Source organism: Apium graveolens, chromosome 3 (genome assembly GCF_009905375.1).
Source record: "Apium graveolens cultivar Ventura chromosome 3, ASM990537v1, whole genome shotgun sequence".
Lineage (NCBI taxonomy): Eukaryota > Viridiplantae > Streptophyta > Magnoliopsida > Apiales > Apiaceae > Apium > Apium graveolens.
The window spans coordinates 155,423,823-155,436,855 of record NC_133649.1 but is presented as its reverse complement, the minus strand read 5'-3'; positions in this window follow the sequence as shown (position 1 = coordinate 155,436,855).

The window sequence follows — 13,033 nt, the reverse complement described above, 5'->3', positions numbered from 1 at the left end:
AAGAGCAATTGTCCTTGACTTTCTTCCATGCCTCTTGCTCCTTTGATCCATCTCAATTTCATAAGTCTTGAGCATACCATAAATTTCATCAAGAGTAGTTTCAGTAAGGTCATAGTTGTCTCTTATGGTAGTAGACTTCAAATCCCAATTTTCAGGAAGAGCTAAAAGGAATTTTAGATTTGAATCTTCAAGATCATATTCCTTGTCCACCAGTGACAGATCATTCAAGAGTTTGACAAACCTGTCATATAAGTCAGTTAATGACTCATCAACTTTTGAGTCAAAGTGCTCATAATCTTGAGTGAGTATAGTCATCTTGTTGTTTTTGATTACATCAGTTCCCTGGCATCTTGTCTCCAAAGCATCCCATATCTCCTTTGCAGTCTTGCATCCAATTACCCTGTTTGACATGACATTATCAATGGCACTATGCAACAAATGCCTTACCCTTGCATCCTTAGAAATAGATGAGATGTCTTAAGCTGTGTAATCACCTTTCTCCTTTGGTATGGACTTTGTTGGTTGATCAGCAACTACAACAGAGAGCTTGGTAGGCTTATATAGTCCTTCATTAATCCTATCAAGGTATTATGGATCTGTAGCTTCCAAAAACATAGTCATCTTCACTTTCCGTATGGGATACTCGGAAGGTCTCAGTATGGGAACCCTAATAGTCTCATATAGGCTGCGGGTTTGAGTGTTTTGAGTATCTTGAGTTTTGGTGGGCTTGGTTGGAGTTTGTGTTTCTTCAGACATGATTGTTTGGATCTTTACTGTATGTGTGTTAACAGAAAAGCTCTGATACCACTTGTTAGGTCACACGACACTGTAGAAAGGGGTTGAATATAGTGTTTATAAAATCAAATCGATTTGAACACAAGTATATAATAAAGATCAAGTATATTCAATAAACTCTGTTATAATATGAACTGTTGTTCTCTCTCAGTGATGAACAAATATCACTAAGGGCTGCTAGGTTACAAAGAATAATATTCTCGATAATGATAACACATATAGTGTAAACCCTAAGCTGTGTTTATATAGTACATAGTTATAAGATTTATTCTAATTGATATGGAATATAATTCTGTCTCCTAAAATATATCAATCAGATATCTTCTACAAGTCTTCTAGTCCTCTAACTCTTCATGCATATCTTCTTTTGTTTTAGTCCAGATCTTCTCCTGTAAATCAGTCGCATTCCTTATCTGAAAGTCTTCCCGTACTTAAGTACTGATATGTATCTTCTGACACCTTAAGTTCTGATATTAAGTTCCGACTTCAATAAGTTCTGATTTCAGTAAGTCTCGATATGTCATGTTGTTAAGTTCTGAAAACTAAACACAAATCATATTAGACATGACATCTCAAATATATCTAACAATTTATATTATAAATCTTGGTCAAATACATACTTGCATATCACAAGTCCATAGGGTCAGATTATCTCGAAGAAACTACATAATAAGAATGTTATCCTTGTATAAAGATTCTCCCACAGTATCCACCTCTGCAAAAGCTTCATCGAAAGCTTTAAATATTGCAAGTACTGGTAACAATTTATGAAAAACTTAAATAAAGCCTAATGTGTTTATTTACAAAAATTGGTGGAAAAACCTATTTTACAGGATGCATGCTCGATCAGGATGATTTAGAATCTCATAATAAATATCAAACACAACATTTACAAAGAACCAAAGTTCCATGATCACCTTTATAAGATCGAGAAGAATAGAGATTAAAGGCATAAACATCAAACACAACATTTAAAAAGAACACCAATAACTCAACGGATCCAGTCATGAACAATATTGCTGCAATCGAGTTCAAACACTAATGAAAAATAATATAATGTAAAAGAAAAAAATGAATAAGTTTGTAACATATCAATATTGTATCTGGTAAAAATAAAATTTAAGAATTAAAGTTACAAAGTTACAATTCACAGAGAATCAATATGAGAAAAAAATAATAAAACGAAAATCATCTCATACAAGGATCATACAAAAGATAATAAAAATTAATCTTACAAATTGAAACATCGAAGATAACTGTAATCTTGACAGGAAAGCTCTTTTGACATCCACTCTCATTGATCTTTAGATAATCAACACATAAAAATTATCAAATACTGATTTGAAAAATATAAAAACACATATTTGTTATGCATATAATATGTACAAACATATATTACTAAATCACAGGAAGAGGAAGAAAAACAAATATAAAACAAATAGAGAAAAATGAGATGTTTGAGATTTAAAATTAAACAGTTGGTGTACATACCTTGATTCGTGATTCTATAACCACTGTTGTAGAATTAATAAACCCATTGTCATCTTCCGCCTAAAACAAAACTAATATAGGTATATAATAATAGTACAAACATATTAAATCTATACAAACAACAATACTAAAATTACATAAAGGAAGAATTGAAGAGACGGAATAAAAAAACAAAAAAAGAAATATGATTTACTAACTTGTTTGTTCGCTGTGTTGCATTAGCAGCGGAAACCCAATTAAAATCCACATGTAACCTGCAAAAAGAAAGAGAGAAAATGAGAATCTGAGATTTGAAATTTGAGAGAAGAAGAGTAATTGGCGTGTATATATCAATCTAATTTAACTGAATTAACAAATCAAGAAGGTATGAATTCTGAGATTTTGTTATCGTCGGACTATCAAGTTATGAGTTTGAGATTTAATGGTGATCCATGGTCTCCAGTCAATCAAGAGAGAGAGGGAGAGAGAGATGTAACAGACTGGAGACAATTATGCATTATTTGATTTGTTTAGAATTTTTTCCATAGATAACTTTGTTTTTGAAATTCAAAAAATAACCATATTAATTAAGATGGGTCAAAATTAATTTAATTGGATAGTCCATGAATCTAGTAAAATGTATAGGAATTGGGTCGTGGGTAAATTTTTTTACCCATGGGTAAACTAAGAAGTAGTCATTAGGTATTATAGATATAAGTTTCAAATTCATCTCGATTCTAGGTATGAGTTCTTTATTTTCTTATACCATGATGGTCTCGATGATATTCAACTAAGCCCTCTCTAAGGGACGGATGTAGTTGGCTAAAGAGACATGATATCATGGTGTATGCGCTTAAATTGTTATATGCTTATTTTATTAATTATCTCCAATATCATGCATATGTGAGTATTTTCATGCGACCCACACAAGTAGAGTTGGGAGTTCGTATAGTTAGGATCCATATTTTGATAATTGATTTAATTGGTAAAATGAGTTTGAAATATTTTTATGAATTTGAATGAAACTAGATTTGGAGTCATTGGATGTCTTTACTCCAAATACTTGTGAGTTTATTTGCTATTAAAAATACATGTTATGCCATGATATTCGTATTTAGCCGATGAAATCCGTTTATTAGATCTATTAAAAGTGATATTTTTAAGTGTTAGTTAATTGTTCTTCTTAGTTTTATAAATTAAAAATTTGATTCGCATTCTCTGTGATTCGACCCGTACTTGCCCCCGTACTCGCGTACGCCCGTGCACTTACGGTTTTATTAATTTCGGGTTTTCCCCCAACAATATATATTTGATGAAATGGGTTAGAGATCTGTATAATCCTATAATATAGGATTCAGACAATTCACGTCTTGGTTTCTTTACAGCTCCGCAAAAAAATAATTCGTTAAAAGGACTTGGCTCTGCGGAAAAAATCAAATATCAATTTTATTTAGATCATGATCCCTATAATGTTATTTTTATTGAATTTTAACATAGGAATAATGGGTTCAGTGAAATCTCAAAATTAAGCCAAACTAACATGTTATATATTATAGATTGAATTATAAAAAAATGATTTATTTACATTGTTAGTAGATATTAAACTTGTTGAACAGGTTTTATAATTTATATACGCTAAATTTATATAAATGAGAATGTATAACCTTGGAGCTATCATGATACTAATAGACTAAGTTATTCTCGCAAGAGTTTGCAAGTACGAAAAAATAAATACTATAAGAGTTTGTGGTAGTGAGAAAAAAAACAATGACATATGATGATTGTTTCTTGAATGGGAACAATGAAGACACCATGATAATCATTTGTAGATTGGAAATGATGAAAAAATGATATATGATGATTAATTCTTGATCAGAAATGACGACCGATGACGATAATGATGGTGACATCAATGATAAAGATAATGACAAGGACAAGATGACGAATACAGGAATGAAGATTTGAACAAAATGAAAAAGCAAATTTAAGTGGTTGTTTAAAGTGAATGATTCTGAACGAGAAACTTGATTCAAGTGGCTGATTAAAGCGGACGATTCAGAACAAGAAAACTGATTCAAGTGACTGATTAAAGCGAACGATTCTGTCTTTTTTATTTTGGCAAACTTTCGATTTGAATATCGTGAATTTGAGGGGGTGATAGGAAAATATGGAAAGATGGTAATAAATTAAAAAAATATAAACATATAATATAATTTATTTTCATTGTTTGAAGATATTAAAATTGTTGAACAAATCTTGTAATTAATATATACTTGCTAAATTAGTATGAACTCGCTATATACCATGTGCAATGCACGAGCATGCTCTATATTACGTGAATTGATGTTATTTTGACTGTAATTATTGACAATATATTCATGTTGCTTCCTAATGGATAGATTAACTAAATGCCTCTCTTTATGGAATTGAGATCGATGACGTAATTAACTAGTTTTCTCTCAAGATGAATTTAATGTGCGGAAATGAAATAGAAAAATACAATCAAAATATAATGCAAATGAAAGCACACATTTCTCACGAAAATAATTACAACTCATAAGAGATAACCCATAAGAATGAAATATTACGGAGTTAATTAAAGAGTTACTATAGTTGTTTACTTGGTACAATTACTGATACAATAAATATGAGGTAATTCTTACTTCCTTAGCAGAATATTTAATGATTGAATATGAAAGCCGGCATATTAAATATAATATTGTACAATTGACAATATGAATACATTTTCCAATATACTTCATTTTCTATGATAAATATATCAATAATTAGATCAGTAATTCATGATTATAAAAATTGGAAATTAGAATAAATCGGGTGAACTACCGATTTGCGATTTATCAAAAATCGGAAATTTATCGGAATGTCAAATCGGAATAAAATCGATCATGGTTTTATATATTTTTAAAATATATAAGTAAAATAATTATACTTGAGATGTGTAAAATTATCATGTTATCATTTGTACATCAATTCCAATTATAACATTATTTTGTGTGCATTATTCATTAAAATAATAAGTGTCTTAATAATATTTATGCCTCTCTCTTCATTTTTCTTGTCTTCTTCCCTTATCTTTCTGGTTTCCAATCGGCGGTCGTCTGGTTTCTTCATTTAAAATCGCCGCTCTTCATCAACTCAAGCTTGAGTATATTTCTTCGTCCTTTTTTTCTCCGCAGAGCCTCAAATCATGAGCTTGATTCGTCGAATTTTGACAAGAAAATTCCCGATTTTGATCAAAAATGGCAAAAATATTTTATGCTCCGATTTTTCTCTATAATATCGTTTGGTTGTCTTCCAGCGATTTATCGACGAAATTGCCGATTTTTGTAATATTGCAGTAATCTTATAAATCTTTTATTTATACCTCTAATTTTTTTAAACTAGTTAATATAAGAAATATGATTGACCTTACTATTGTAAAATATTGTTGTAACCGCAATTAACTTGATATTTTAATATTTTATCATATATATATATAATCTTTAAACCAAATATTAGTTTATATTCTGTTTGACCATATAATAAGAATCTCAACTTCATTATAAAACTCCCTCGTAACCCACTCTTTTATTAGTACACAAAAATGGTATCTCTTATATTTCTTGGGTTTACTTTTGATACACGAACATTGTCATTTTCAGATTATCTAACATATTAAATTTATTTATTGACAATTAATTTATTTTATATAGAGTCTTCAAAAAAAGAATTTAGTATATATATAGGCAAATATGATTAAATTTTAGATTTCTAATTATAGATTTTTTTTTGAAAGTAAAATATAGGTTCTTAATATTTAATAATAAATGGTAACATATATAAAATTGTTAATATTAATGAGTTAGGTGTAATTAACATATATTATTAAATATGATTATTATTTGTATTTATTAATAAGGAATAATAATGATTTAGGTGTAATTAATACATGGCATTATATTTGACAATTATTTGTAGTTATTAATAAGGGGTAATTTAGTAATTTTAAGTGAAACAAAATGTCTCATCCTACCCCGTATTTGATCTATTATCTATACTATACAATTATAGGCGAAATATGGTTTCGTTTGGTCGGTTAGTTAACACCTTCCTAGAAAGTATGTTAACACCTTCCAAAGCAAAGTTTAAACAAATATAATTTAATTAAAAAATTAAATTATGTATCTAATATAACTATAAATTCTATTAACTATTATCCAACTTAATTTCTAATCGTATCTAACTTCTTTATTAACTCTTTTGTAAGGAATCGAACACTTCCAAAATTAATTTTAGCAATTCGAATTATAATATAACAAAAAAAATATGAAATCAAGATTTTTTTTAATTTCATATTTTTTTTAAAAAAATAATATTAAAAAAAATAATAACAAATCATCCACATACATCACTGATATTCAAAACTCTCACTTTCCTATAGACTCTGCATCTATGCAACGAAGGACCTTTTAAGAATTTACTATCTAAATTTTGAATCCTTTAATAATATATTACATACAAAATAAATATTTTAACTTTGTTAATCTCAATAATATTTAATTATTATTTTATATCAATCAATTAATCAATCGTACCCAATAATACCGCCTAGGGTAGGGGGAGGGTATAGCGTACGCAGCCTTACCCTCATTCCGAAGAATGAAGAGGTTATTTCCTCAAAAGACCTCCGGCTTGTGTATGTCCACAAATATGTGTGTCCTAGGTAAACAATGATACACAAAAGTATGTAACAGTAAGCGACGTAACTATAAACAATGATACAATATCTCAGCCCATGGTTTTCTTCACATGTGACTTACCTATACCGTAAAAGGCTCCGTTCATTGGTTCATTATCATAAGTCCCTTCTATTTCTCATTTTACACACCTTTTGATACCCCAAACTCAATCTTTCACTAGGAGATTACTCTCCAAACTAAATATTTTGAATTACCATAAACCTGTCCAAAAAACTAAAATAGAACACAACACATCTACCATATCATGCAATTGGTCATATGGCTATAAAAAGTGAAATTGTAGCACCTACACGAGCAACTAAGACTATTAATAACTATGAAAACAAGCTACCAAACTTAGTAAGTATAAGTATTAGACAAAGAAAATTATTACAAGCTACTAAAAAGTATACTTAATTACAAGCTACACATGCAAACTACGAAAGTCAAAACTAATCTGCCACACTAATCCTCCTCTGCCAAGATCTCATATCTGAAGTCAGGTCATCACTGAGGTTTAGGGCCTTCAAGTACAGCATGAGTAGGTCAGCCCAAGTCCGCCTTGGCCTCCCTCTCCTTCTCAATCCTGATACCACTAAATCCTCCACCCTGCGCACTGGAGTAGATACCTTTCTTCGCCTAATATGCCCAAACCAACGTAATCGACCTTCTCTCACTTTTTATGGGATAAGCACAACTCATAATTTATTTTTGAAAAACCCAGTTGACAATCTATCCAATATGGTACGTCCACATATTCACCTTAACATTATCATTTCCGGCACCTCTAACCTATACTCTTGAGCCTTTTTTAAATCCTAGCATTCTGAATGTTATAAAACATATATAACATTATCCTAAATATAAAACATGTTCTAAAATTTATATAATCTCATCTATTATATATACTAGCAATATCCTAAACCGAACTAACATGTTATACAACTATTTATTACACCTCTGCACTTAGTCATATGTGTTTACTGTTGTGCAATCTGTGCAGAAAAAAACCAATATGTGTATGTGCGTGTGAACAAATGAACAAACAGAGTAACAGAAAAAGAGGAGAGAAAGATATAATCCGAGTCCAGTGCAGAACTATCTCCTTAAATCTTATTAGCCATCACCGTCGTGTGCGAGCGAAAAGCCTCCCAGGATAAAATGGATTGCGATGATGTAGAACAGCACTCTCAGCGAGCTTGAAACAGAGCAAGAAATTATCACCGGAGGATAGAGAGGTAGGGTTTTGTGTTTAGAGGCGAATGTGTTTTTGGTGTATCTAACCCTAACGCCCTAGAGGTGTTTATATAGGTATAGATAGACTTGTACGCTACTCTTTTCCATAATTAAATATCATTAATATGGAATCGGTGTAATACTTGCAAGCTACTCTATTCCATAAATAATCTGAAATAGAATCAGATTAAATATATCAAGACATACATCATATCAATTAATCTGAAACAAAATCAAATTAATTTATGCCATAATATTTGAGCCAAATTCTAGTGGAAAATGATAATTTCCATTATTAAGAGAATATCATCATATCTTACACATCTTTTAGTCATAATGCTCAAAATATGACTTACCAATATGGGACTTATACCCATATTTTCCAACAATCACCCACACAGGTGAGATTGGTGATCTTAGTAGAACACACCAGACAGACAGACAGACACAAGGTTTGACTTGGTGATAATATCTTCGATCAGATTTAGCATTCGATAGGAAGAGAATGCTCCTTGAACCTTCGCTCGAGTAAGCATACCGACTTTACTGGTAGACAGTAGACATGCTTGTCCTTTAACTGTTCGACCGTTTATGTAAACAATGATATACTTATCACTATATCTTTTATGACTCGTTCAGTTCTCATGGGTATGTCCATTTTGGCAATGGAACATCGTCCTGGTTCTGCAGGAGTTTCTAAAGAATTATGCCTCACAATTCTCCTTTGAAGCGGCCCCACTTCTCTCCCACATAGGTGATCTTTGTCTTATAGAGTAACTCGCGTTTACTCAACTGAATTCCATGCATTCAACATTTTTGAACTCCATGTATTCACCGAAAGATCATTAAAAGCTCAGAAGCTTAACCTCGTACCTTACGGGTCTCACTGTTTCTCATCATAGGAACAGGCCAAGGGTTACCCCCACAGTGATTTGGTCATCATGATTTAGTTGTCCCATTGAACCAAGTTCTTGGGATCTCTAGTTAGCAATGGTTGGGTGTCCACCATGATGCCGTTAAGCAATAGACTTAAGGCCCATCCCTCTCGATGATTTCTCAACCACTTCTCTTGATAACCCTTTAGTTAGAGGATCCACGATATTATCCTTTGATAATATATAGTCAATGGTAATAATTCCGGTTGAGATTAATTGTCTAATGGAACTATGTCGTCATCGTATATGACGATAATTTCCATTATACATCGTGCTCTATGCTCTGCCAATAGCGGATTGACTATCACAATGTATCCCTATTGCAGTCACAGGCTTTGGCCATCTTGGAATATCCTCCAGAAACTGGCATAGATATTCGACCTCTTCAGCACATTTATCTAGTGCCACGAACTCAGCTTCCATCGTGGAATGAGTTATCACCGTTTACTTGGAGGATTTCCATGATACTGCCGCTCCGGCTACTGTAAATATGTAGCCACTTGTAGACTTTAGTGCATTCTTGCTAGATATCCAGTTTGTGTCAGTATCCCTCCAATACTGCTGGATATATGCCATAGTACAATCCATAGTCTCAAGTTCTCCTCAAATACCTCAGTACTCTTATGATTGCTTTCCAGTGATCAGTTCCCCGATTACTCGTAAACCTACTCAACTTGCTAATTGAGTATGCAATGTATGGTCTTGTACAAGTCATTAGGTACATCAGACTTCTAATTATCCTCGAGTATTCCAACTGGAAAACCGCTACACCTTTGTTCTTGGATAGATGTAAAGTCATATCCACAGGTGTCCTAGCTTTCTCAAGGTCATCCTTAAGAAACTTCTCAAGGATCTTGTCAACATAATGAGGTTGACTCAATGCGAGTCCTTCTGATGTTCTAGAAATTTGGATTCCTAGAATCACATTTGCTAGTCCAATGTCTTTCATGTCAAATCTTGCCTTTAGCATGTCCTTTGTAGATTTGATCACTTTATCATTGCTTCCGGCAATAAGTAGATCGTCTACATACAATATCATCATGACATAACCATTGTCGCTGTCCTTGACATAACTGCTTTCATTATCTTTGTAATAGGCACAACTATCACATTCATTGATCTTGAAACCATTGGCCAGCATGACCTCATCAAATTTCTCATGCCATTTCATAGGCGCTTGTTTCAAGCCATACAATGACTTCACTAATCTACAGACTTTCCTCTCTTGACCAGGGACAACGAATCCTTCAGGTTGTTCCATATAGATTTCCTCATCTATATCTCTATTTAGGAAAGCTGTTTTCATATCCATTTGATGTACTACTAAATTTCGCATTGCAGCGATAGCAAACATCATCCTTATAGACATTATTCTCGTTACTGGAGAATATGTGTCAAAGTAGTCAAGTCATTTTTGTTGCTTGTATCCTTTAATTACAAGTCTTTCCTTGTACTTGTCGATAGTACCATCAGTTTTCCATTTCTTCTTGAAAACCCACTTGCTTCCTAACGGTTTACAACTGTTTGTCAAATCAACTAATTCCCAAGTATGATTCTGCAGAATTGAATCAACTTTATTTTTAATGGCCTCTTTCAACATGGGGCCATCGGGTGAGGTAACCGTTTCCTTATAGGTTTTCGGGTCACCTTCCTCAAGCAAATATGTCATAAAGTCAGACCCATAGAATTTCTTTGTACGTTGTCTTTTGCTCCTTCTCACTACCCCCACATTTTTGTCTTCACTTTCTTCACTCTCTTTATTGTCATCTATAGACTCATGAGCTCGTTTAGACGTTGTAGGAGGTTCGTTTCCTAGATTGCAAGGAAACGTTGTCTCAAAGAATGAGGCATTCCTAGATTCCATAATTGTATTCTTCTGAATATCAGGATTCTTGGAATCATATACGAGAAACTGATATACAGTGCTATGTGGTGGATATCCAATAAAGATACAATCCACAGTCTTTGGACCAATCTTCACCTTCTTAGGTGTAGGGACCAGTACCTATGACAGGCACCCCCACACTTTCAGGTTGATAATTTGGTTTCTTTTTCTTCCACATCTCGTAAGGACTTACATCCTTATTCTTGCGCATAGTAATATTTAAAATACTATTCACGCTTAAGATGGCTTCCCCCACATTGACTGCGGAAGTCCGGAGCTTGGCAACATCGCATTCATTATTTCTTTGAGAGTGCGATTCTTCCTCTCAACCACTCCATTTGACTGAGGGGAGTATGGTGCAGTGACCTCATAGATTATACCATGTTTTGAACAAAATTCCCCAAAGGGTTCAACATATTCACCCCCACGATCAGTTCGTATCGTTTTAATTTTCTCAGTTTGTTGTGTCTCAACATCTTCCTTATAGATTTTAAATTTATCTATAGCTTCGTCTTTTCTTTTCAGCAAATATTCATAGCATTATTTTGTACAGTCATCTATGAATGTAATAAAATACTTGTTTTCTTCTCTAGTTGGAGCGAATTTTAAATCACATATATCGCTACGTATTAGGTCTAGCACTTTGATATTTCTTTCCACACGTTTAAATGACGATCTCGTTAATTTTGCCTCAACACAAGTCTGACACTTACGTTTTGTATCAATTGTTAATTTTGGTATGTATTCTTTTACACTTGACCTTCGTAAAGTGTCATAATTAACATGTCATAATCTAGCATGCCATAAATTAGGAGACTCAAGCAAGTAAGCAGAAGAATTTTTTATTTCATTATTGTCCTTAATGGACATAACATTGAGCTTAAATAGCCCATCGGTTACATAGCCCTTGCCTACAAACATACCACTCTTAGAAAAAACAACTTTATCAGACTCAATTACAATACGAAAGCCATGCTTATTCAACAAGGAACCAGACACAAGGTTTTTGCGAATATCAGGCACATGCAGTACATTCTTCAAAGTCAGATTCTTCCCAGAGGTCATCTTCAGAATCACCGTGCCTTCACCTTCAATGGTAGAAGTCGTTGAATTCCCCATGTAAAACTTCTCACCAGCATCGGAAACTTTGAGGTTAGAGAAAATTGCCTTGTCCAAGCAAACATGCCTTGTAGCTCCAGTATCAATCCACCATTCCCTTGGATTTGAGCCAACGAGGTTTACTTCAGAGATTGTAGCACATAGGTCTGTATCACCTATCTCTTTGGACACATTATCAATCATGTTTGCTTCATTCTTCTTGCTGGTCTTCTTGGGCTTCTTGCAATCGGCAGACCTATGCCCCATTTTATCACAGTCGAAGCACTTTCCTTGAAACTTCGACGGCTTCGAAATTCCTCCTTTGGGTGTCAGCTTCCCCCCTTTTCCCAATATTGTTCTTCTTGGGTTTGGAGCTCTAGTGCTCCACCACGTTTGCCTTTTCAGTGGCAACATTAGTTTTCTTCTCGGATCCTCTATTGTCTTCTTCGATACGAAGTCTAACGATAAGATCCTCCATAGACATCTCCTTACACTTGTGCATAAGGTAGTTCTTGAAATTTTTCCAACCAGGCGACAACTTTTCAATCACAGCAGCAACTTGGAAGGACTCACTTATGATCATCCCCTCAGCATGGATATCATGGATGATCAGTTTTAGTTCTTGCACCTGACTGACCACAGTCTTAGAATCCGACGTCTTGTAATCAAGAAAGTGACCAACTATCCATTTTTTTGCCCCAGCGTCCTCAGTTTTATACTGATGGTCAAGTGATTCCCATAAGACCTTAGCTGTTGTTTTCGAGCAGTATACGTTATACAATGAATCAACCAAACAGATTAGCACATAGTTCCGACAGATATAGTCGGCGTGCTTCCAGGCATCCGCATCATACACAGACTGCATATCACTCTCA